General features: G+C 48.0%; 1 long non-coding RNA gene across 1 annotated transcript in view; it reads left to right on the plus strand.

The window, feature by feature from the left end:
- LOC144162007 (uncharacterized) overlaps positions 1-16,869 on the plus strand; it is a 92,898-nt gene extending 76,029 nt beyond the window's left edge. The window contains exon 5 of the long non-coding RNA XR_013320561.1: positions 16,693-16,869. This is a non-coding gene — a long non-coding RNA (uncharacterized LOC144162007). The remainder of the gene's footprint in view (positions 1-16,692) is intronic.
- Positions 16,870-22,796: the final 5,927 nt, after the last annotated feature.

A 22,796-nucleotide genomic window follows, 5' to 3' on the forward strand; every position in this document is an offset into this window, starting at 1 on the left:
ACATTCATGGCTGTACGCCGCAACTGCGTTGGTTTCGGTGGCTCGAAGATGAAGCTTGCTTGTGTGGCAACGAACAGGACTCTCCAAGAATGAGGGGGAGTACATTATACTTCAAAACAGCAGATTCATGAACTCCTGTTACTGGGCCAATGGATATCTTTAAAAATACAGCAAGGAAGTCCTTTCATCGGCTTTTAACCAAGGGGCGACAAGTTCCTCGTCTCCACCGCTTTCCTGCTCCCCCCCGCGTCGTCTGCTAGCGCTGTTCGCCATGATCTTCCTAACCCGCCGCAGCTGCGCGTACGTTCCGCACGTAGGCCGCGCTGCGCGATGAGTCATTGCAATAGCACGAGGTTTTTTAATCAGTTATGCATTGTAGAAGACAACGCAAACTCTAATAAGTTGAGCCACAACATCAAGAAAGGAATCAAGCGTTAAATATACGCATGCTGACTCACCATTGTTAGTGCTTTCACCTTGAACGTTCGCGTACCGTCACGGGGCGACAGCACTTGGGTGGTGACTCAGATTCGAGCTTGAGGGCATTACATTCAAATCACGGCGGTTTTGATGCCCCGAATGTGTTCTAAGTCTCCTGTTTAGACAGAAACTGAGTGATGCCTATTTATTACCCGTGGGTAAAGCGCGATCATCGAATTTCGTTTTACACATCGCGGACCCCGTTTCTTTTGAGTGAGCCTTTCGAAAAAAATTGCAGGTTAGGGACTCTTTATGGTTGTAGTTATTGCTGCCGTCCAGTGCACCATTTAAAAGTTAGGAACAGTTCATCTATTAGAATGTGTAGTGCATCGATGTGAAAAATAACAGTGCTGCAAATATATACGGGCACGAGTTTCTCATTTGTAAAAATGGGAAAGTGTAGTAAGCTTCTCCCGACAAATACAAGTTTCGCAACATAAAGGCCCGCACAGTTCGGGATTTATTTTATGAAGGTCTACTCCCAAAACTATTGCCAATTCAAGTCTTGCTCATCTTGCGTGTATGCGCCCACAACGATGTTATGTTCGGGATGACTACATGAAATCTAGCCTAAAAAAAAAGCAATGCTGTCTGTTCATATATATTATTCTTCTGTCAGATTATTTACCTGCCATCTGATAAAGAATACAGCTAAATATAATTCGAACACACATTTTACCTACTTTTCTGTATAGTATTATATAGCTGTTGCCTAAAATGCGCGCTTGTGTTATTGCTCATGTTTATTTCTAACATTGCCAGTGTTCCGCGTACATCATATTTTTCTGCGTGATTTACTGATGCACCGCACGTGCTGACATTTGCAATCGTCTGACATTGTGTTTTTTTTTTAAATGATAGTGAAACCGTCTTGCCGGGAAAATATATTTTTATGCAGACGGCTTGTAATTTAACTTTTCATTAGCGAGTAAGTTTGGTCAATGTGGCACATTTAGCTAATTATCAAGTAATGTGCAAATAATGGAGCCTAACACAACCAACGGGTTCTATCTTCAACACAAATTACCATTGAAAATTGCCTAACACTAAAGATCTTCAGAAGCGAACGTCGGGCACGACATGCCAGGCATGGTACCGTAGCTGTCAATCTCTGTGCGCACAAAGATGCACTAGAATATGTTGTTTTTCAGAAGTCATGTACTTTGTTTACAAATAATTAATGTTGCCTACAAGATTGAAAACCTATGGAAGACCTCCCATTTTGATTTCGAAGTTTTTTATGGATATAAAGTGAAGTGACATCCAACAAACTGTGCCGAGTCCAAGGCATATTGTCGTTTATGCCTTTCACCTGACGGTTCTGAGCGATTGACGGCGACAAAAAAAACAAGGCCGCAAAGCAGCACACAGACATATTCCTCAGATATGTCTGAACAGGCCCGCGAACATTCCATGTTATAGCAGCAGAAATTTAAGCAAGAAAAAGATGTTCGGCGATCATTGTATAAGTTTTCGCCGTTGCTCGTTGAACTTTCCTCAGCAGAAAAGTTGCAAAAGTTCACCTGTAGAGATCTCAGTGCGTAGGATAATCCGCACTAACGCAAGCTTGCCTGACGCACTCAAAATACCAGGTTTTGCGCACAATAACAAGGCGGTCGCAGTAAACACGGCTTTCGCATGCAAACACGCGCACGAGCTTTGTTGCGGCCGTGCAGCAGCAGTTGGCTCTTGGAGTAAGATATGAATTCAGTTGGCATAGTTTGTCCCATTTAGTTAGATTCAAGTCTTTTATTCTTATATTACCCCTCCAAGCTTCTCTGTGTTCGGGCCGCAGCTTGCCGAGAGGCGCAGCAAACAAAGCCTCGCCTTTACTCGACTGTGCCGCGCAATGAAATACACAACGGCCAGTCATCTCGTAAGTTTCATGCACTGTGATGAAAAGGACCGTAATCGAAATGACATATCCACCTGAACAGTGCCGACAAACCGCCGGCGACTACGACTGGCGCACACAAAAAACGATATCCGCTTCCCCTTCGGAGCCCAGCTTGATCGTTCATGGCGGACAGGAACAGGAAACGCAGGGCGGAAACGAAACCCCCTCACCGGAGCCAATACCAGCGTCCGTCGGCAAATCAATCGTTGTCGCTACTTCGCTGAGCAGATGAAAAGGCTTTATGCAGCACCAACAAGTAGCACTAATATTAAGAAATAAATGTTCCCTAAAAATAAAAAAAAAACAAAAAAAAATAAAAAACGGGAACAAACCTTCACCAGCTAAGCTATAGCCGGGTAATACCAACGAAAAATAAATAAACAGGAAGCCGGAGCTCCAAAGCCTTTTAGAAGAAAAGTCAATATGCAACCAAAAAAGGAGGGTCCTGCTTCGTTCGATGGAGAAGAGCACTACCCAAAACCGGAACACACCCCACTCAACAGCGAAAGCAAGTCTGGTGCCTCATACCACATCCATAAAAAGCACCCCGAAACACCACCGCCCCACCCATCTCTCCTCCACCGAAAAAATCCCTGCCCCCTCTCAGATATTTCCTCTCACTGTCCATGAAACACACCAATTCTAGAGAACACGATGTCTAAGCAACGTCCCCTCTAACAACAGATCGCAGTTACAATCAGTCCTCCCCCCCACGTACGAACTCTCTTCCCCACAAAAGGTTTGCAAAGGAAGCACAAAATTCTGCACACCCAGCCGCCCACACCAGTCACAAGATCAGTTTCTCCGTGCAGTCCGATCTTACTGCCGCACAAATAGCACTCCAACTGTTCGCAAGAAAAAGTTTCAAAATACTTGACCCCTTTCCATATCTCCTTACCACAAACTCAAGTCATAAACAATTCCACCGGAGCCGCAGAGTTCCGCCCCCCCCCCCCCCCCAAAGAGTTCGTGGAGTTCACAGTCCCGACCACAGCATGAAAGTGCTCATCCACGGAATGACCATGCTTGCATGCTCATGAGGCTTTAGATATTATGGATGTTAAATATTATGGCTAGAGTTGTTCCTGTTTTTAAAAATGGTAACTGCTTGCATGTTGACAACTACCGACCAATTTCCTTGACATGCTGTTGTTGCAGGATCATGGAACATATTGTAGCTAACCATATCCTTAATGTACTAGGAAAAATAAAACATTCAGTCCCTTCCGGCATGGTTTAGAAAGGGATTTTCTACAGTTACGCAGTTGGTTACCACCGTTCACAATTTTTGTTCAGTCTTAGATCAGTCCAGGCAAATAAATATTTTGTTTTAGATGCAGAGCATCTGATTCACTCGCCTTGTCCCTCCGGCGTCGTCGTCGTTGTCGTCGGCGTTGTCCACCCCTCCCCCATTCTCCTCGCCGCGCCAGCTGCGCTCTCCGCCGCTCACCCCCCTCTCCTCTCCGATAGCGAACACTCTCTCGCGAGGGGCATTGGATTGGATTGGCTTGGCTTGGATTGGATTGGATTAAAGTGGATTGTATTGGATTGTGTTGCGTCATAGCCGCGGCACGTTGCGTCATAGCCGCGGCAGACGCGCTGGGGCCGGCGCATGTGCAGTACCACGGCCGCTCGATGGGACCTAGTTTCCATCGAGCGGCCGTGGCAGTACTCTCTCTTCCGCAGTTTCCTCTCCTTCGGGCGCGCTGCGCATATAACCGGTGTACGTTCTCCGGCGAAGCAATGTCCACGCTGGGCTCAAACACCTAGAGTCCACGCCGCTTTACAAGTACGTCAACGCCGTCATCGACTGGGACCGGCTTACGCAGTCCCCTCAACGTTATGCGCGCTATAAAACGCGGTCCCTTCGCCGCTCCGCCTATGCGTCGCATCTACACAGGGGTTCCCGCGAGGGGAGGTGGGAGTTTTTTAATTTAAGCAAAGCATCCCACAGGGTGGCTCACGGCAGCCTTCTCTTCAAACTGAAAGCACCAGGAATTTCAATAACACTCGTAAATAAGGTTAATTCTTGTTTAAAAGATCGTACGCAACTTGCAGATATCGATGGCACTTGTTCCTCTTCTATAAGCGTCACATCAGGTGTCCCCTAGGGAAGTGTGCTGGGACCCCTGCTTGTTTTGTTGCATGTTAATGATTTATTCTCCGCGGTTGGTGATACTGTGAATATTGGAATGTTCACGGATGATATCATGATTTATACGGAAGTGTGTCTGCTTCCGACCAACATCGGCTAGATAAGGCTTTTTGTGACATTTCCTCTTGGTGCGACAATTAGGGCATGAAAGTTAGCACTACAAAAATAATTTTTTTACGTTTAAAAAAAATGAAACCCCCTAATTTTTAGGTATAATAGTGAAAACGCCCTAAGCAAGGAGGTTAGTAAGTTTAATACTTGGGTATTGTATGGAACTCTAAATTAGATTGGAATGACCACGTTCGGCATGTAACTTCTTCAGCACTATAAAAACACTGTATTTTACGTCATAAGCTTCGAGGTGCACCTAGTAAGGTTAAGATTTCAGCATACAATTCCATAATTAGGCCTAAACTGAAGTATGCAGCGGTTGTTCGGGACCCGTACACAAACAAAAATATTAACCAATTGGAGAAGGTGTAGGGGAGGGCTGTTCGTTTTATTTATAATAAATATAAGATAACTTATTCTCAGCCATGTATCATGGCACTGAACAAAATTCAATTCAACCGCTACAGATGAGACGCCAAATTGCCCGCTTAGACTTTCTAGAATATCTAATTAAGTGTAAGACTGTATTATCACCAACACCATTCTTTTAGTCTGTTAGCCACGAGGAAAACACGACAGACACATAGCCATAGTTTATACCCACAGTTTGCCCAAGGAAATACTTTTAAGTTTTCATACTTTCCGCACACGGTAGACGACTGGAACGAATTGCCAGAAAGCATTTTCAATGGAAATTTGGCAAAAGCCCTGCACGAACATTTTAGCAACTTTTAATTATGTCATTTTTAATTTTTGCGACGCTTCTGTAAGTGCGGTTGATTACCACGCTTTCTAGTTTTATTGTGGTTGGAAACCCTGCTATGCCTGTACGGAAATTTAAATTTCACCTTGGCCTGTTTATGGCGAAAGTCTCCAAGCGAATTCTCAGATGATGTTACTCCATTGCTTGCTCGTGTGTTAACGCCACATCCTACTTGTTTATCAAGAAAACCAGGGATGCTAAACAAACAGGATGCGGCGTTAAGCACACGAGCAAGTTTGTCGGATGCTGCTCCGGGATTGTCTGTAGGGTACCTATGTAGTGCGGGAAGTCTTTCATAGGCCAAACTGGGCGCTGTGTTAAAGAACGACTCAGAGAACATAAAAATATGTGCAAACAAGTCTCAGCACCAGGGCACTTGACTGCCCACTGCGTGAGACATGAGTGCTCTGCGCAATTCGAACACACCACGGTTCTCTTTAAATCTACAGACACGATCACCCGCGAGACACGGGAAGCGTATGCCATTCAAAAAGAAAAACTGTATCAGTTCGCCATCGATTTCATTGGCGACAGCCGAGATGGAACTAGTAGACAGTTCGTATGCAAACGCATGCGCTTGACAAATTTCTTCTTCTTCTTCTTCTTATTCTCCTTCTTCTTCTTCTTCTTTCGAGGGGCGCAAGCCTACGCGCTAGTTAGGACGACGCTGGGCGCTGCTCACGAGACGCGTGCTAAGGTGTGCCCGTTTTTTTTTAAGTGCGAATGCACTTTATAAGCGACCCCAAACCATCCACCGCCGGCGGCGGCGGCGGCGGCGTCCGCAGTGCTCCTCTATATTTAAAAAATTCCCCCGCATTTCCCCGAGGGGGAGAATGTGAAAGTGCGAATGCACGGTTGTCGGCCCGCTTGCGGCGCTTGCGCTCGGCCCCCGCAGCCCACCGCCTCGCCGCCTTCTCTTCCATCTCTTCCATCGCGTTTGTAGTATCACGTGTACACCACGCAGTTATCAAGCCGCTATAACGCCGCTGAGTCGCCAACGCACGCCGCTGACGACGTAGTTTGAATGCGTTAAAGATATAAGGCGCGTCAGTAACACTGATATCACCGTCGCGTCCGTGGCTTGCGTCCGTGGCTTTGTCGCGTCCGTTGGCTTGCGTCCGTCGCGTCCGTGGCTTTGTCGCGTCCGTGGCTTGGTCGGTATTCGGCTTCCGGCTTCCGAGCGGAGCGGTCGCAGGATGGCTAGCTCTCAGCTAGGTGGCGTAACGGCCGATGCTGGCCGGGTTGAGTCGTTATCGGCACTTCCTCCCGGGTATCGTTTTTTGTTGCCGGCTTTTCCTTCCGGCGAAGGAATGAAACTTTGCGTGGTTCTGCACTGCGACCTAGCCGCCCGGCCGTACCGCGTCGAAGATTTTCGGAGCCCGCTTGAAACTTTGGGGCTGTTGAAGGATGTCACCGGTATCGGCTCTTATCAGATGGGCCACGTTTGGCTTGTCAGTGTACGGACGGAGGAAGACAAGGAACGACTGCTCGCCAAAGGAAGCCTACAAGTGAAGGGGCGTTCCTGCGCCGTCGTAAACCCGACGAAGCAAGAAGTTACTTTCAAAGTCCATTGGGTACCGTTCTTCATGCCAAACGAGGCCCTTCGTCGGGCGTTCAGTGAATTCGGCGACATTCAGGAAGTACGGCAGGAAGGCTGGAGTTCGTCAACAGGTTTCGGCAAGGCGCTTTCTACGACTCGGGTCGTCCGGGTGACGCTGAGTGAAAACATCACGCCGGAAGCACTTCCTCATCTGTTCAAAGTGGAGGGAGAGCCCGTGCTGGTGGTTGTGCCTGGACGGGCACCAGTGTGTCTCAGGTGCCGGCGGAGCGGCCACATTCGGCGGGATTGCCGGACGCCGCGATGCCTGCAGTGCCATGCTTTCGGGCACTTGCGCCAGGACTGCGTGAGGAGCTACGCCAGCGTGGCGGTGAAGGCCGCTAATGCTGAAGAAAGTACAGAAGAATACATGGACGCAGAGGAGGCGACGAAGACAGCACCAACGAGCGACTACGAGGCGACTCGGGTTCAAGGTGGAAACCACGGTGACCCCAGCGTGGAATCAAATAAGGAAAAACTACCGAAAGCGAAGGCCGCCGTGGAGTCGACAGTGACGCACCAAGGCGAGGACCCGCAACCTTTTAAACACGACGAAGAAAAGAGCGCTGAGAACGGCACTCCGGCAGACAGTGCCCAACCCAAGGAATTAACAGAGGCGCCGCCAAAGCGACGCCGCAAGGACGGACCGGCGATGTCGGAGGCGGACATTGAGCGAAAACTTCGGGAGACAGAAAAGAAGTGGTTGGTGGTGGGACGTGGGGGGCGTGTCCTGACTCAAGAACGGCGCTCCTCTTCGTCGTCGCCAGTACGCGGCAGCAAACCACCGAAGTAAGTGCTGCATACGGAATGATTTGGGATATTGTTTTGATATCGGTATGAACCATGCTGTCATCCTACTAAATGCAGACAATGGCTTTGCTTTCTACACGACTACGCGCGGCCACTCTAAATATTAGAGGTATGGCGTCAAGACGTCGGCAGTACCAAGTCAGAAGGCTTTTGCTAGAAAGCGACCTTGATTTACTTGCAGTCCAGGAGACTAAAATTGACAGCGAGAGTGGGACTGACAGCATGGTTGAAACCTTCCGTGATCGTTACTTCGTGTGCGTGAGTCACGCAGTGGGAAATTCAGCAGGATGTTGTCTGTTTCTGAGGAACTCAGTAGGCATTGAAGTGCAAAGTGTTTTTTCATGTGTTTCTGGGCGCTACGTTGTTGCGGATTACATGTTTGGGAAAAAAGGATTCAGAACTGTCTGTGTGTACGCGCCAACGAAACCTAAGCCACGTATGAAGTTTTTTGAAGAACTAACGAAGTTCTTTGTCTGTGATAGGAGCCTAATTGCCATGGGTGATTTCAACTGTGTCTTCAGTAATTATGACCGTTCCAATAAGAATGCCCCTGCGGACCCTAGTGCACATTTCTTGGAAACCAAGTTATCCGAAAACAGTTTACATGACGTAACCACTTTTGTGACTGCTCAAGATGATGTTAAGTTCACCCACTTCCAAGGATTTAGCCACGCTCGTTTGGACCGTATCTACGTGTCCTCAGAACTGGTTTCAGAGTCTTACAATTACCAAGTAGAGCCACAGGCTTTCAGTGACCACTGTCTTGTTTCCATATCTCTGGGGGCAAAAGTCAAGAGAAAAGCTGAATTCAACTGGGATTTGTGGAAAATCAACACAAAACTTTTGGAGGATAGTGTTTTTGTGGAAAGTGTTAGAAAAAGGCTGTACGAAAACTACGACAGGAATTGCCAGAGTGCCGGCGAAGCATCGGAACGGTTCAAACAAGACGTAAAGATGATGGCGATTGAACGGGCCGGTAAGCTTCACTATCTGGAAAAAAAAGAGGAGAAGATTTACGCAGCCTATTAATGGAACTAACTAAAGAGGAAACAAGAACACCAGGGTATTTTAGTGAAGATATTCGGAACATAAAAGCCAAGATCGAAAAGCTTGAAGTTGAAAAATACAAAGGAGCTGCTATCAGGGCTCGTGTCGAGAGGCTGCTCGTTGGGGAGCAGCCAACTAAGAGGGCACTGGCTGACGAAAAAAGTTACGCGCGCAAGCACGAGATAAGGCAGATAGAGTATGGTGGGATGATGAAGATGGCACAAAGCGATATAAAAAAGGCCTTCACAGAATATTACACAACGCTTTTCAGCCGTAAAATGCCGACAAGAAATGGATATGAAACGGAGTTTCTAAAACTGCTACCAGCTCTTGACAATGACGAAACACAGAGTTTGGAATACCCAATTAGTAGACAAGAAATTGAAGAAGCAATTGATAAACTAAACTCTGGAAAATCACCTGGACCTGACGGACTAAATGCCGCTTTTTTCAAAATGTTTAAGTCAGAAGTAACTACTTTGTTGCACACGGTTTACGCTGAAAGTTACCTGAAAGGATGTCTGCCACCGTCTTTCAGCAACGGATACACGGTACTTATACCGAAAAGTGAAGAGGCAGAGAAGTTAAGCAAAGTGACAGGTTACCGACCCATCACTTTAACAAACATCGATTACAAAGTATAGTATTTATGAAGGTGTTAGCGAAACGGCTACAGTCTGTCATGAAGAATTTGGTCGGACCACACCAGACATGTGGCATCAAAGGGAGAAGCATATGCACTAACATACACGTCGCACGGAGCGTTCTGGAGTGCTGTGATGCCGAACACAAAAACGTGGCCATGTTACAAATTGACTTGGAAAAGGCCTTCGACAGGGTATCTCATGACATCTTATTTGCAGTTTTAGAACACGTTAAAGTTGGGTCGGTGGTATTTGAGGGAATAAAGATGGCATACAAAAACTGCTCGACCAATGTAATAATAAAGAAAGAACTAACTGAAAGAATAAACATTAATGCTTCAGTTCGTCAAGGATGCCCAATGTCACCGTTACTGTTTGCGCTTTACTTGGAACCACTATGCAGAAAGATAATTCAAAGTAGCAGAATCAATGGGTTTGTTTTAGAAGCAACCGAGGTCAAAGTGCTCGCGTATGCAGATGATGTGGCCGTATTTTGTATTGACCAGTTAAGCGTAACAAACACCTTATCTTTGACAAAAGAATTCTGCGAAGTAACCGGCAGCAGTGTGAACCTGGACAAATGTAATGGAATCTGGCATGGTGAGTGGCACGAGACGCCCCGCGTTTATGATAACGTATTGTGGTCATCAACGCCCACAAAGTATTTGGGGGTTCCTTTCGACAAATACCGCGAGAACACCATGTACTGGAGGGAAAAAGTAGAAGAAATGCGCGCACAGACAACTGCATGGGCAGGCCGTCACGCATCCATTTTTGCGAGAGCGACCATATGCAACATGTTTCTTTTTGGTAAATTATGGTACGTCATGCAGGCACTGTTCTGTACGAGAGCAAACATTCAGAGATTTCATGGGATGTTTGCAGTATTTGCATGGCAATCGTCTTTCGAACGAACAAAGCGCAGCAGCTTGTTTAGAAAGTTACAAGGTGGGGGCCTGGGACTGCCTAATCTGTTTGTAAAACAGTTAGTGTCAAGGTTTTTGTTTCTACGCGACCAGTGTGACCCATTTATACGAACATTCATTCAGGTTAGATTGTCCTCGGCAATGCCTCATTTTATTGTGTCAACAAGAGGTGTCCAACGATACGCTGTTAGTGGGTACTTACGCGAAGTTGTGTCGTCTTTCCGGTTTTTGAACGCACGATTTACACTAGACTACTTGTCTCAGGTAACGCGCAAACGTCTGTATTGTGATGTTATTGAACTTTTATGCCCGGAACCTATGTACAGGGGGCTTTACCGCGGAGCTCATACTAACAACGTCCTTAAAAGAGTTAAGCGTATGCCAGTAACAGGGGGGGTAAAAACCTTTTTCTTTAAGTTACACACACCGACCCTGCCAGTTTTGACATGGATGCATGAAAAGGGAATGTATTTGCCATGGGGCTACAAATGTAGGCTTTGTAAAAAGCCAGAAAATGTACAGCATGTCTTTGTGGATTGCTGGGACGCGGTGTTTTTTTGGGATGTTCTCCAACGAACCTTCCACAAAGATCTGCCACTAACACTAGATGGAATACGTTACCTTGACATAAAAGACGATGTCATACCATACGATGTTTTTTTCCTGCTCGGCCTTCACGCCATTTGGAGGAGCAGAATGGCAGTACGTAACAATGACGTGGACGCTATGCCTGTGGTAAATTATTTCATTGAAAATGTGTGTAAGCTTAGAGAAGTGCACGCAGCACAGGGGTGTGATGATGATGTAGCGAGAATCATGAACGATTTATGTGTGATGAAAGTGCACAAATATTGACTGCCTGCTTAAAGTGTGGCAGGGTGTTATTACATCAACCTGTTGGTTGAGCATGTAACTTTTGTGTTATGCCAAGTCAGGCAATAAAGGAAAAAAAAAAGCGTCCGTGTCTTGATCGGTAGAGCGTCGCGCTGCGGCCGCAAAGTCCGCCACGGACGCGACGGTGATATCAGTATTAGTGACGCGCCTTATATCTTTAACGCATTCAAACTACGTCGTCAGCGGCGTGCGTTGGCGACTCAGCGGCGTTATAGCGGCTTGATAACTGCGTGGTGTACACGTGATACTACAAACCCGATGGAAGAGATGGAAGAGAAGGCGGCGAGGCGGTGGGCTGCGGGGGCCGAGCGCAAGCGCCGCAAGCGGGCCGACAACCGTGCATTCGCACTTTCACATTCTCCCCCTCGGGGAAATGCGGGGGAATTTTTTAAACGGAGCGTTTGTTAGTCGCACGAGGTCTCTCGACCGTCGGCGGCGGCGTCCACAGGCTCACTGCGCATGCGCGTCGTGGCGAGGCGCAGGTGCGCGTCTCTCCCCTGTACCCTCCTCGCTCTCAACAACAGATGCAGCGGTGCGTGAGGAGCGTGTCTGCGCGCGCATGCGCACCTGTACCCCGCGCTCGGCGTGCTGAGTAACAGGTGTGCACGTGATTTCGGCGTGCTAGCGGCGTGCCAGCTGCGTGATAGAGACGTGCTAGCGGCGTGCTGTACACGTGATAGGGGCGTGCGAGCAACGTGACAGCTGCGCGATAGCGGCGCCGACGGTCGAGTGCATGTATACGGAAGTGTGCGCATGCGCGTCTCTCCTCGTGCTCCTCTCCCTCGAACGCGCGTGGCGGGTATATAAAGGGGAGCCGTCGTTCTCAGCGTCGAATACAACGACAACAGCAACAAATAAATAAATAACGACTTCCAAGAACCTACTCCTTGCCTTCACTTCTTGCGTCACAAAGAAAAGAAAAATTGGGCCCATCTCTCCACGAGGGGGGACTCGAGTCGCAAAATCACGAAAGTAATAAATAATATATGAAAGAAATATTAATAATTAATAGTAATAAGCAATAATAGTTAACACATTCACTACCACCCCACCACCACCCCCCAAACACTAACGTTAACGTAATACACCCACCCCCTACGCGACGCATTTACTCGAGTCCCCCCTCGTGGCGAGATGGGCCCAATTTTTTTCTTGATAATTTTTTGTTTATGGACGGACAAGCAAGAGCTTAAACAACATTGCTGTTAAAAGGGGTCGCCACAAACATCACTGCAGTGGCTGTCGAACTATACTTTAATGAATGAAGCAACATACTCGTGTATAACAGCGATGACGTGAAGAATCATACACGCCCATCCCGTAAACTCCACAGTCGAAATCGCCAATCAAAAAACAATGACACTATAGAGCAGGGACCTTATTTAAATCACTCTTGTCTGCTCCCCTCCCAACATATCCATTTTATGCCATGTGAAAGCGGGCCTTTTCATCCTTTTTGTTTATATATGCAATTGGGCGGAATGTTGGCGCGAGAACGAAAGCCGTGACTTCAGAGAGCTTCCCATACGTTCTACTTGGCAACCGTTCATCAATGTAGTGCGCTGTAATCACAAAGTAAGAGCAACGCAGGAGGGGAACCGGCGCTTCCTATGGCGGCCAATTACTTCCGAAGCTCATGAGCAAGGTTAAAGGGGCACTGACACAAAAATTTTGCATCTTGTTTTTTTTATTGCGATAAGTAGCTAGTGACCTACTTATAACCTGTAGAAACCTCATTTGCTTCAGCGTGCGACGGTTGTTTAATTAGAGGCATTTTCAATGCGGCCAGTCGCAGTTTCGGTTTCAGCGAGTGTCGCGAAACGATGGATTTTGTGTGAACAAAGATGACCACGTGACCGTCGGAAGGATATCACAGAGGAGAGCCGCCGTAGCACTGTCGAATCCGCATCGACGGCAGTTTCTGCGAATGCCCCCACGTACTGATCTCGTGAGGCGCTTAATTAAAAAGCGACCGTGGATGTGACGCAGGCGCTGCGAGTGCAAATGTTACCGCGGCTAAAGAACGACGCGCGACGCTCGAGACGGTAGGTGGCAAGACGCGCGCTGGGAGCAGCCGGCCGGACTGCCTACAGGTCCGCCTACAGATGTGTTCGGCTTAGCACTGCGGCGGATATTGGAGTGCCGCTCTCGTAAGCGGTGCAGATGACTGTTTTTAATGCAACCCGCCATCGCATCATTAACTCTTTTCTCATGTAAGCCACCATGGTCGGAACTTGGGGACAATCTCGTGCAGCGGTAACACGCTATCACTCGAGCTACCTGCGCCGGCCTGGGCCACTTCGCGGCCGTGGCCGCCGCCTGCACAGCGACCGTGCGGCTAGCTCAGTGGGCTTTTCGTGCCTCCGGCGCGTTTTCGCATCCAATGGTAATAAACAGTAATAGAAATAGAGTGCCTGGAATCGCTGTAGAACTTTGGTCGCGGCCAGCTGCCCGATTAGCTGACGAAATCACGGCGCCTCCGCCGCCAACGATCGGGTCGTTCGTTCTCGAGAGCAGAAGCTCCGCCATCCGGCCCTCCGATTGGAGCGGCGAGCCGGGCGAGCGGGCGAAAAACGCCGGCAGTGCGGAAGCGGCAAACACAAACTCGTGACGTGTTTAGATGTTGTTTATTTACGCCATATCCTCGGGATGTCGATTGCGCGTGGTCCTTTGCTGGCTGCTCGGTTGCGTTTCGCACACTTTAAAATTGATTTTAAATATGTTCTAGGCTGTATTCGCCGCTGATATTTTGCAGAGGATGTATATGTGTTCCCACCAATCTATCTCCGAAGTTATCTCGACTTCAAAATTTTGTGTCAGTGCCCCTTTAAAGGGGGCCTGAGATGGATTTCAAGGTGTTTTCGTTTGTGTCAGAAATCTACTCTATAGTTTTTGTAGAAACAAGTCCAAAAATAGTAAGCATATTCGCTCACGCTAACAAAAGTTATTACCCCGACGAGACAGAACTATTTGTTGGCTCGGCGGCTTGCGATGACGACATAGTCCGAACTCGTCCGAGGCGAAGCACTCATTTCATGGTTGGCCGCCGGAATGTCCGCGATTTTTGACGGCGGCGGTTTGGTTTAGAGCGTCGTCGTTACCATGGTTACTTCAGTGAGTGGGTCGCACATGAGACGACGACGTCCTTTTTTTTTTTAAGGTACGTTTTCAGTCTGTACGGACTTTGAGCAGGAGATACTGGTGATTGCGGAAGTTGACCTTGCATGCGCGAGAGTTTCCGTGAACGGTAACTTATTTTTACCGTCGCTACATAGCGATACAGAGGCTAGAATTTCTACCGACTGTAGTAGCGAGCCCCCTGCGCCGGCGAAATGTACGCTCGCGTTTTGATTAGATTGCCGGAAAGTTCCGAGTGAACGCCCTCCCCCGAAACATCGCCCACCCCCTTTTACGGGTGAAATATTCAATTTACTGAAAGACGCGCGCCCACTCCGTAAAATCCATGGCTTTAGCGCCGATGAGTGAACCAAACAAACACGAATCATCTCTTCATGTGTAGATGCGGTCACTTATTCGTCCTTTCCGCGCTTGACCCGAAATTTCGCCCATCTCGTATTTTTCACTTGATATCACTGTACTTAAATTTGGGTGGGCGTTCTTCCGGAACTTTACGGCACAGCAGATGCGCTGTGCTCTGCGCTTCATGCAAGCAATCTTAGTTGATGTTGTTTACTACATTCTTGCTAAATGATGATCAGGAGCACGATAAATGACAATTTTTTTTAGAATGAGCGAGCAAAATTTCCGCCCCTACTCCAGCTTCCCACGCTTCCAGTGGTTCAGATGCCTTTATGAACTAGCATAGCTCTTTTATGCTTTCAAAATCGTCTTGGGAAAGGTAATATAGGTAACTGCGGAATCATTACAATATATCTTACTCATATTATATCGAAATATTTAGCGGTGGCGTGAATTCTGGTTAATGCAATAATTGGTCCTAATTCTTCCCACTAGATGGCGGCGTCAACGTCATGTTTTCGATTTTTTAAGCTCTACAGTAGAGGAACACGGCCCTTCTAAAAAAAGTTATTGTATTGTGAGAGTTCAATCTAAGACGTCTAAGATTCAAGCCATTTCAAGCGTAAGCGAACAGTTCTGGGCAACAAACGTTTGTGTCATTTGCTTTGCGACAAATTCGCCAGATGTCGCTAACCGGCAGAGCCGGTAAGCCGGAATGCAGAAACCGCTGAGTGCAATCCTTTCGTTTTCAGCGGCAAACGGCTACTCTTGCTTCATTTAACACGGTAAACGGTAAAGCGCGCTAAGGACACTAGGCAACAGGTTCATTCAGAAGGCCGGTGCAGCAAACCACACTTTCCTGCGATCATGACTTGATGGGAAGCAATGAAATGAAACTCTTTGGCAATTGTCGTTACGGGATGAGCATGCTCTTGCCCTTGTCGCGACCGCCGCAGAGAATCAGCTGCGACAGCGTTTGGGCTTGAACTGATTTATTCAGCCCGCGTGAGCGCACTTGAGCGTGCGCCTCGTGATCACGAGCAGTGGCCGGCGTCGTCCAAGCGCTGCGTGCGGAACTCCTCCTTCGTCGTCGGCGCGGCGCTCCCTTGGCGCGCCGTTCGTTACCACCTCTGAAACAACGTCGAGGCTACGCTCGAAACACAGATGGTGCAAAGAATCTATTCGGGTACAGCGTCCAAGGAAGCAAATGCAAAGAAAACTGATGATACCAGACACGGAGCGCTGAGCGATCACGCTGGCTGCAAGCGTCGTTGCTCCAGCGCTCACTGTATCCTTCCGCCGAGAACGGAGGAGCGTCAAGCCCGGTTTGGCCCGGTGTGTAAGTGCTTTACACTCCGGTATAAAACAAATATGTGTGACTGTGCAAAAGCACCCACACACAAAAGATGTTTTTTGTAGCTTTCTGATGTTTTTATGCTCGTAAAAAATTGATTAAATCAAGAGCGCACAAACACGTCACGATTAGTTCGAGAAATAGCCGTTGCGCTCCGATACCATCGACCCCCAAAAAACCCCATCTCAGGGGCCCTTTAAGTAAGCTACCAGTATGTGTTGCCTAAAAAAAAAAAAATCTGCGCGGCCGCCACTATCGGCGTTTTACTGCGCAGCCCCGGAATGAGTTCTGGCCGCTAACATTTTTTACATCAGATGCTGCTAGCCTCACCTTTGCAGTCGTAGCAACGAATTTTTATAGTCCGCGTTACTTTTATTTGGGACATTATCTGGTCGCTCGGGTGCACTTGCTCCTACGGGCCGTTTCGCGTACTATATAGGGATATGCTTGCTGCGTGGATGGTATACAAAATTGTTCTTGTTTGGAAGCAGTGCTTACTTTTGAGTGCAATTGGTGATGACTTTTTTTTTTCAGCATTGCCATGCCTAGTATTCATAACACCGGCTGCAAATGGTACAATGCCCGATAAATGCAAAAAAGTGTACAACAACATGTGTGGTGAAGAACATACATTATATGTAGCTTTTAATAAAACTTGCAAGGACTATAAACCTCCCGCTTTGACAGATGAAATAAAAGCTTAAACCCCTATTTTTCATTGGCTTGCGGCGGCCAATGTTTTCTTGACTGTACTTTCTACGAGTGCCAAAGTTCTCGTAGATGCATGCGTACTTTTATTCCCAATATCCCGGTGGGAAAAATGGTCACTTGGTAATCTTTAATGGGAATGCGTTCGTTACGGTGGAAATACTTGGAAATTTTTCTGGCACACTGAAATTGTTGCACAGTGCGCAGTAAGGTTGAAAACCAAAATAGAGGTTAACGTTGCAGCGAACCATACCTTCTGCTTTGGTATTTATGCTTGTTCCTAATGTGCGCGCTCCCAGCTATATTTTGTTTTGGTGAAGCCAACGTTTTTTTCTTGTTTGTATGCCGCATCGGCATGCTTGTTTGACAAAAAATGGGTGAAGCTTTGCGGTAACTCTCGTGGATTGTTCTCATCTCGGGTTCTTAGGGATCTCATCTCGTGTTCTTAGAAATGAGACCACCACAGGCATCATATTTAGATAATTGTAAGTGGACCTGTTTTTACAAATTTCAAAGCCCGAAATGAGAGAGTCGAGTTGCAATCAAAACAAAAGCAAGACAAACAATGTATCATGGTTGCGACAGCGAGGTTGCCAGTTGGTATTTATTCTACGGCTCTGCGCATAGCATTCAGCTAATCCACGCACTTCTTCGGAGTTATATTTCCTTATTTTACGTCTTACTGCACGCCCACAACCCTGACTACACTCAGGGAGTGTGAATAGTTGAAGAAAGGGCCGCTCTTGCAGAATGGCTCTGGTCTGTGCTAGTTGCTGCATCTTCGATGGGAATCAGCTTGAATAAAACGAACACAAAAGGAAGAGGGAGATACATGACGCATTGCTGACTATCAACTGAAATGTTAGTGAAGGTAACAGAAATATATACATACAAAAAACACGACAATATAAAGTTTGTTCACGTCGGTCAGTGATATGATTAGCGAAGATCGCTGCCCAGAAACTTGTTTTCGGTACGTGACAGGGCCACAGACGGCACACTGACGCAGCTATCTCCAGGTTCGTCTACCGCCAATGCTTCGACTATTTCTCGTCGGATCCTATTTCTCTTCCTTCCGATAACTGAGATTTTGTTCACGTAGGCCTCACAGTGGCAGTCTCGAACGTGGGTAGCAAGGTAGCAAGCAACCCCTTCCGGCAATTTTTATTTTTTAAAAAGGGTGGAAAAATGTGTCTTGTAAGAGCTACATTTTACAATGTCCCCAGGCCATGAAGATCATGTACACGGTGGCGCGTAGCCTGCTCGTGCCATGCTTGCTGCCTCCCAATAGAATTTATCTCGAGTCTTGTTGTCGACACAATACCCAGCTACCTGTCAACACTGCCCACATTTGGCAAATTCTTTAAACAACAGTTGCGTGCCCATGCACACCAACTTTGCCCCCACCCCTAGCCTTACACAACAGTCGGTTGAGCTGGTGCCCAGCTAGGCCCTAGCTGTCACGCGTATGCTGGTGAAGCGAGCCTGTCTCGCCAGCAAGTACCAACGTATCCTAGACTGAGGACACCTCCCATCTGGAGAGCGCCTAAAGATCGCGCTTGCTGTTAAATAAAGGTCATCTATTTCACACCACTCGTGATCATATTTCATGCTACGTGTCGCCTACATCCGGCAACCACAGAACACTGTTGGTGGAAGGTGACGAGACATACCCCACATAAGCCCATCCTCACACTATCTCGACCATCATGGGCACTATTGTTTAGGGCACAAGAGCCGTGTCAGGTAGCTGAATCGCGGTCCTCCTGCAACTAGAACTCCACCCTGTCCTGAAATATGTGTTCAGAAGCACTAAATACTGGTTATTTCATACGAAATGGTTATAGAGGGAAGCATACTAGTCAGGCGAATGGCCACAACAAAATGAAAATATAAAAACAATAACTAATGCTGACCTATAGGGTTGGAGAGAATGACCTATGATTTTATCTGGACGAGTAGGCATTATGTACGTTTACCAGCGCGGCGAACCGGTTGTTCACTCACGAGGTGCCTCGAAACTGAAAAAGGAACGTTCAACAAATTTTCTACGACCTCCGGTCCATGTACCTTTTGATAATTCTGCAGTTTTGAAACTGTAGTGTACAATAACAGTACGTTACATTTAGTGAGCGAATCCCGCCTGTCACAGTATTCAGTGAGTTGTCATTCTCTCTACAAAAGCTCGTCGACGCAGCACCACATTTGACCAACATATTAACTTCCATAGGATGGGGCCACGGAGAAAGAATATATATAGAAGGCCAAACGGCGCAGTGCGCAAGCGGGGGTGAGGTACAAGATACTGTCAAAAGGAAAGCGAATACGGGCTACAAACCCTCGTTGTTGCAATGGTGAAGGAAATGGTAGTGGTATCTGATAAAAAAAGTCACAGCGGCCGCATATCATTCCGAAGCTACGGAGGGAAATAATATAGCGGCGGCCGCGCAGTATCTTCTCGCATGATAGATGCGGCTAGCTTAACTTGGGCCGAGCGCGAGTTGCCATTGCTCGTCGCCGTACACAGTGCCGTTTCAGGTCCAGTTTTGGATCCGAGCCTTTATTTTCATCACTGATGCTGTTGTACGTCAATACGCTCTGTAGGAAAGCCAACTTTCTTGAACGATGATGATGAATGATCGTAGGAGAAGTAAAGAAAAAATCAACTGCCCCTGGGTCTAACGACAAAGATCAGAACAGGAGAAGCTTTAGAAGTTGAGTTTGTCGTTTGATCGTTGAGGTAATCACCTCTGTATAACGACGACGATGATTGAACGCAAACCCTTCCCGTGATAAATTCGGTGGTTGGCCAATCCTGTTAAATATCACCATCAACTGCCCTGAAGAGGAAGCAGACCACCTCCTCGCAGCGTAAGCGCGCGATCTAGTTATTAGCCATTAAAGAAAGATTGCGAATGGTTCCCCGGCCTCTCTCGTGCTTACAAGCGGTGCCGTGACCAGGATACCTCCACGCAACGAACGCCAACAACCTGCCTTGGACCAGCGGAGAAGATGGCGGCATCGGATCAGCTGATCGACCTGGTCCAGACAATGAGGAGGCTGCCGCGGAAATCAACGGGATCAGACGAGCTGACTAAATAGTAAGCAAGCTTCGAACGACCACCACCCGTGGTAAAGAGAGATTGTAACGAACAAAAAGAAGGCTTTACGGTCGCAAAAGAAGGCTTTACGGTCCTCGTGGATCGGTTCCAGAGGTGGCCACCGGCTCCTTGGTTGGAATTTGCGGTGCAGGAAGAGAAGGAGCACGTGTAGGGCCCCCTGTGTTCATGCTCTCAAAGCCCTCAGGTGTCGTGCGGGCCAATGGAGCTGGACTAGAGAGGCCGGACCAGTCCCGACAGCGCCCGTCACCACGTACTCCACGGGCTCGCATAAGTTGCGGTGGGGTGCTCGGCTGTGGATGGTAGCCCAGCAAGAGGAGGAACGACCAGGGCCTCTGCTGTAGAAGAGGCAGGAGCTGGTGGCTGCTCAGAGGCGGTTACTGCCAGCGACACATCTGCTAAGCTGCACTGTGTCGCAGTACTAACCACACGTCGCCCCAACCCCCGGCGGGAGGCGTCTGCATTGGATGCAGCCGAAAACATCTTGTGCTTTTGGCGCGCTTCAGGGAAACTGATATTTCCGGTTACTTTGATCTGAATTATCTCTTCTCCTAACTTGAAAGAGGGGATGATCGTGAGTATGCAGCGTGTTTGACACTGCAGTTCGGACATTTCATGATTGTGTGTTTGCAGTCATCAGAAGAGTGATCATTTTCGCCACTTTCGCACAGGTGAGTTCGCCACGGCAAGCTAGAGTTCCATGACCGTAGTGTTGACATTTAAAGCATCGCCTCGGGTTTGGAATGTGGGCGCGTACACGACAGCTAAGAAAAGCTGCCTTCACTGTCTCGGGGAGGGTAGAGCTAGCAAATGTTAGAATGATGTGTCGGGTCTTCATCTCTGCTCCATCTTTTCTCATAATAATTCAACGGACTCCAACCACATCTTGGTCATGCAGTCCCTCAAGGAGATCATCATCTTTCTCACGGAGGAGTTCTTTGTCAGAGATAACACCCTGGACAGTGTATAGCGTCCGGTGTGGCGTAACTGTGACAGTCAAGTTAGCGATTTTTTCTTGTTTCAGGAGGTTCTCGCTTTGGTTTTTTTGCATAACTTCAACAAGGAGGTCTCCAGAGGGCACCTTTCTGGCACTGTAGTCTTTCCTAACAATGTTTTCAATACACTTGGCAATGAAGAAGACTGACAGGTGGGAGATAGGTTTTTCGTCAGTCGAGTGTACAACTATGTATTTGCTGAAAGCTGCCTGAGGTGGTTGGGTGCGGAGTGCTTCGGTGCGACTCCTTTTAAGAGGTCGATCAGGGTCTTTTGCGGGAACTGAGCAGGTAGCCACAGAATAAGCAATTGTTTCGGTTGCAAGGCCGGTCGCCCACCACCGAGCCCAACAAGGGGACGTGGCTTTGAAGCACACGTTATCTTTACCTCGCCACTATAACCCCATGCTCGGGGTCTAGGATGAAGCCTTCGCACAGGCTTAACCCCCACCACCTGGAGAAAAAACGAAGAAATAAAGAAGAGAGAAGATGACAGGACCGGGTTAGGAAAGACAATAGGAAAGCAAAAGCATGACAAGAGGACAGGAAAAGGCGACTGGCTGAGTCCCCCCAGGTCGGGTCAAACTGGGGGCACCGTCTACGGGAAGCGGGGGCCGAAGTGGTGGGTTGCCTCTGCCAGGGTGCCATGACGATCCAAAACAACCCTGGCTTTGTCTCAACCACCAGGATGCGCTTTTCCCCGCACACGGCAAAGCCACGCACAGCCGAGGGCGTGGGTGGGTTCAACCCACATAGGCTCGGGGTCCGTGGTGTCGACACTACCGTCACCTTGAAACGCATGGTGCCCCTGCGGGGATAGAGCTGATGCAAACAGAGAATTTTCAAGGGCGGGATGTAAATAGTACACGCCAAGAACCTTCTTCGCTCCTTTGACTTTCACTTCAACCCATAGGCACTCACTATACAGCTCAAGATGAGACCATATGACCGTACAGAAAGATTTCTTCAAAGCAATGAGGAATCCGCTGCCATACGTGTGCCCTGTTGCAACATAACTTCGGTTATCATTACAACAAACTGTGTATTCATTCGTAAAGTAGTCGGCAGAAACAATGTGGTGAGATAACCACGTCTTTAAGATGCAGTACGCATGGTAATTATTTAGGACGACGTTGTCACAAAAGGGCTTAGATTTTGTGTGTAACCCTCGAATATTTTAATTGTAGATTGTGCGACTCATTCAAAATGGGTGTCATTTACGCGTATCACTCGGTCGACGTGAAGAAACCCCCAAAAGGGTGGAACAAGCACCCGTTTGGCCAAACAGTAGCGTCGTTCACTGTGGCGAAGGAATTGCCACTGACGCTAATGTGAAAGGCTGCATAGGTTGGATGTCTGGTTTTTAGCTGCGTGCGCTCAGCGCTATTGTCAGTAACTACAGTTCACAAGCTTCAGAACGTCGGGCGCAGAGTTGTCAGGGTGGAAGCGCGACAAAAAGAAGGCTGTTTTGCCGGGTCGCCGGGTGAAATTGGGGAAGTCCGAGCTGTTGTCTCCAATGGCTACATCACGAACACGTCGGCGCGTGTCATCTTGGCGCTTTGTACTCATGGATGCCCAGTTCGTAGTGATCGCAAGCATAGGAGCAGGAGACGAGGTACTTTCAGACGCGCTTTTGTCCCTGTGGTGTTGTGCGGGGGGAAGGGGGCTTGGTTGAGGTAGCTGCTGTGACATTTTCTTGCTTCGTGGGTGCATCGGGGAGGTATTGTGGCCTTGTCTTCCCCAGCTACGAACGCAGCGCATGCACCTCGTCTTGGAGAGTAAATAGCCCCAGACTGCAAATTTGAGTTTTTCGCGGTCT

This window comes from Haemaphysalis longicornis, unplaced genomic scaffold, assembly GCF_048455015.1.
Source record: "Haemaphysalis longicornis isolate Haplotype H1 unplaced genomic scaffold, Haemaphysalis longicornis Haplotype H1 scaffold_12, whole genome shotgun sequence".
Taxonomy (NCBI): domain Eukaryota; kingdom Metazoa; phylum Arthropoda; class Arachnida; order Ixodida; family Ixodidae; genus Haemaphysalis; species Haemaphysalis longicornis.